Genomic DNA, 3,530 nt, shown 5'->3' on the forward strand with positions numbered 1-3,530 from the left:
AATGGGAAAAAATCTCCCCAAAAAATTGAAGACTTTGCTATCCAAACAAGAGAAAATATATATTTCAGATACTACAACTCCCAGAAGAGTTTTTAAAAATCAATCCTAAATGGTTCCCAAGTAACTATGATTATAAGAAATCCCTTGAAATAATTGATGCTCTTAAATTTGTCAATAACTAAACAAAAAGGGGTGTGACACCCATCAAATAATACAGGGGTTGTTAACAACTGACGAATCGCAGCTTCAATTCAAATTACAAACCGTTGAAGAACGTCGAAAGATGTGCCCAGACTCGAAAAAAACAAATCTCTATCTAGGCTACGTTCGTATTTCAGACATATTACTCAGAAAATATGAGTACTATTTATTAACATGTATATTGTATAATAACGCTTCATAAAGTAGAAACTGTTATTTTTATGATATAAATTATCTTATGTTAAAAAAATTATGAGTGAATAAATATATATTGCATAACAAAACATAAAAATATTGATGATAATTTTTTGTTATCAATTTTTAAAGTAGAAAAGCTACCTCTAAACATTGCTCAATTTAACATACACTTTACTAATTGTATTTTTTTAATCAAAAAGAACTTATTTTCACTCTAAATCTTTAACAACCCTAGAAAATGAAAATATTACATGAAATATCCACTTATTTTATAGTAAATAGAAGGAAAAATAAATATTGATATTTCACACAACACGTTACTTATGCATTAATTTTCTTTTCAACTATTCTGCATTGTAAGTCGCATTATAATTTTTTCCTCAGATCAACAATAATAATTCTTAGAGTAACTTACATCATCTTTAAAAAATAATAAGACACAAAAAGCTGAATCATGTATAATTTTCATCATTATAAAAAGAAAAAGTCACCTTGTTTTGAAAAAATTGCCAATTTTCAAAAATTTGAGGCCATTGAGCTACCTATAAGCATTTTTCAATTTGGTTCAAACTTTGCCAATTTTTGAGTGAAAATGAATGGATTTTAAACAGGTGATTTGTACATTTATACAAAATAAAAAGTCGAACCACCCTAACATACATGAATCCAATCAAAGATATCCTACAACAAAATCAATAATTGATAAATTTTGATCAATCAAGAGCAATTTAAGATTGATATTCCTTAAGAAGATGGAAGCCATATGTCGGGAGTTACTTAAATCTCTTAATAATATATGAAGTTACTTATAGAGCATGAAAAAGAGATTATCTCTGATCTACTCGTATGTAGAACATATATTAGGAATAATTAAAAATAAAATTATGTAGTTGATGTTGTTCACATATCAGCGGCGCAATTATATAATGGTGAAATCATCAAGGGGGCAAAATAATTTTTCTGGGGGGCATATAACTTTGCTTATAATCTCTTTTTGAAAGAAAAGTTAATAAAATATTAATTTTTTTAGACAAGACAATATTTTTATAAATCATTAAAATTTTGCAACAACAGTGGAGAAGCCATCTCTATGATATAAGTTGTTTTTATATTTACTTTCCGACGGGAAATATTTTTTATAGTAAACTGCTCAATCCTCAAGCTCCATTACAAATTAGGTCATATTAATTAAATATCAACTATTAGTTTATACTATATTTTCTTATACATAGATGTACTAAAATTATTTATTTATCATATACAGGGTGAGGACTCAAAAATGAGAAATTTTTAACAGCCCTTTTCACTTCTTACATATTTTTATTTTGTGCTATTTTAATGGCAAACTTTTGAAGCAAATGTTGGTTATTCAACCATTTTCTACATTTTTTATTCAATATGTCTCCCTCTATTCTGAATGATGGCTTCAATAAGGGAAAAACAGAAGCACAGCTACCCTTGATGTAGTCCAAGGACAAATTGTTCCACTCGTCTATGATCACGACCTTCAAAGCGTGGGAGAAGTCTTGTTCGTCTTGCCCTCCAAGACGCACCAAACAGAATAGGGATCATTTCGGGTGAGGACGAAGGCCAGAATTCTGCCATCCGAAGGTAGCAATGGCCTCCCTGAGAATACAAAAGCGTGCGAGGAGAAGAGAAGAAATACATATGATATCATTGATTCAATGATATACATCTTCTATCAAGAATGTTATGATCCCGCCTTTATTAATCAACATTAATACAATATTAGATGCTGATAGTCGATACAGAGCTGATTAAAATGCCTAAAATAACGTCTCCTTCTGTCTGGATTTCTGAAAATGGAGGCCCAGGAGTATGGAAAATACTTATCGGATGAGAAGCAAATGGCTTGGGCCTTTAGTCTCCTGTCTAGAGTTAAACGCCACTCATTATCCTCATATCATATCAAGAGTATGGATATTCATCTATAAAATCAAATTAACGATGAATACATCAAGTCTGACTTTCACTTTGATCTCACAAAAATGCTTATTGCATGTCATATAACATTATCCATTGCTAATCATGCTACGTTCAAAAAATTTATGAAGAAATACACGCGTAAATTCTTCTCTTCCCGAGGAACCATCATTAATTAATGGAGGATATTGGTAATGATGTCATTTATAGAAATACCCCAATTGTGAAGTTAAGATAATTTTCAGCATGTTTAGAGGCATTCACACCAAATTACGAAATGGAACTCTGAATTTTGTACCATCTAACAGTAAGTATTCTTTTTTTTTTTAATTTAATCATAAGATATGATTTTATTTTACCTAAAATTATCAAGAATTATGATACACAGCTAATTAAATGGCAAAAACAAGTGCTTAAATGGTCACAACAACGGGGGTAGTAGCTTTGGATGGTTCGCAACTAGTTTGTCTGGAATTAATTTCTTCGTTTAAACACTTCGGTATGATCATTAGGTTTTCCAGGTAGTCAATAAATATTACTTTTTTATCACTTAGGATCAGCTATGGTTGATAAGCTCCATGAAAAGGTGTTTAGAAAACTCATAAAAGGGTGTAGTATTATAATTAGCAATTGGGCGTATCCTTCATTATAATAGTATACTGTTATACAAGCATAAATAACGGAGGGAATCTTTTTTGATGCCCTTAATAAGAAGTTATATCGCCGGATATTACTACATAATTATTTTTAGCACTAAATCTTTACGATGGATTTAATTCTAATATTTTTATTAGTATATTTATTGTCTAATTTTAAGATTTTGATATTTACTTTATTATTAATAATTATTTAGATTGCATCGATATCTATCCTGTGCATAATTGCATTTCCTTATTAGGAAAAAAGGGCGATTATCTTTTTTGATTAAACTCTACGTCTGGCTTGTGTTTAGCAACTTAAAGTTATGACATATTTAACTGAATTCATGTAAGAAAAAGAAAATATTATTTGGATCAATCTATTATTTCAATATTCTGTATTTATAATTTATTGTTGTTTTTAGTTATATGATTACAATTGTTTAATTTTGTAAATTTAACATAAATGTATGATGGTTTATTTTTTAGTATGTAGATTATATTTAAATTTAAGCCTTCTTTTTAAATTTGGAGATTCAAATATATTTC

At 29.0% G+C, this 3,530-nt stretch overlaps 1 long non-coding RNA gene across 1 annotated transcript; it reads left to right on the forward strand.

The window, feature by feature from the left end:
• The first annotated feature begins 1,433 nt into the window (after positions 1 to 1,433).
• LOC139905548 (uncharacterized) lies at positions 1,434 to 3,304 on the forward strand. The gene is made up of 3 exons (XR_011780414.1): positions 1,434 to 2,650; positions 2,717 to 2,842; positions 2,898 to 3,304. It is a non-coding gene; the product is annotated as an uncharacterized lncRNA (long non-coding RNA).
• The last annotated feature ends 226 nt before the right edge of the window (positions 3,305 to 3,530 follow it).

The sequence above is a fragment of the Lepeophtheirus salmonis genome, chromosome 5 (genome assembly GCF_016086655.4).
Source record: "Lepeophtheirus salmonis chromosome 5, UVic_Lsal_1.4, whole genome shotgun sequence".
NCBI lineage: Eukaryota > Metazoa > Arthropoda > Copepoda > Siphonostomatoida > Caligidae > Lepeophtheirus > Lepeophtheirus salmonis.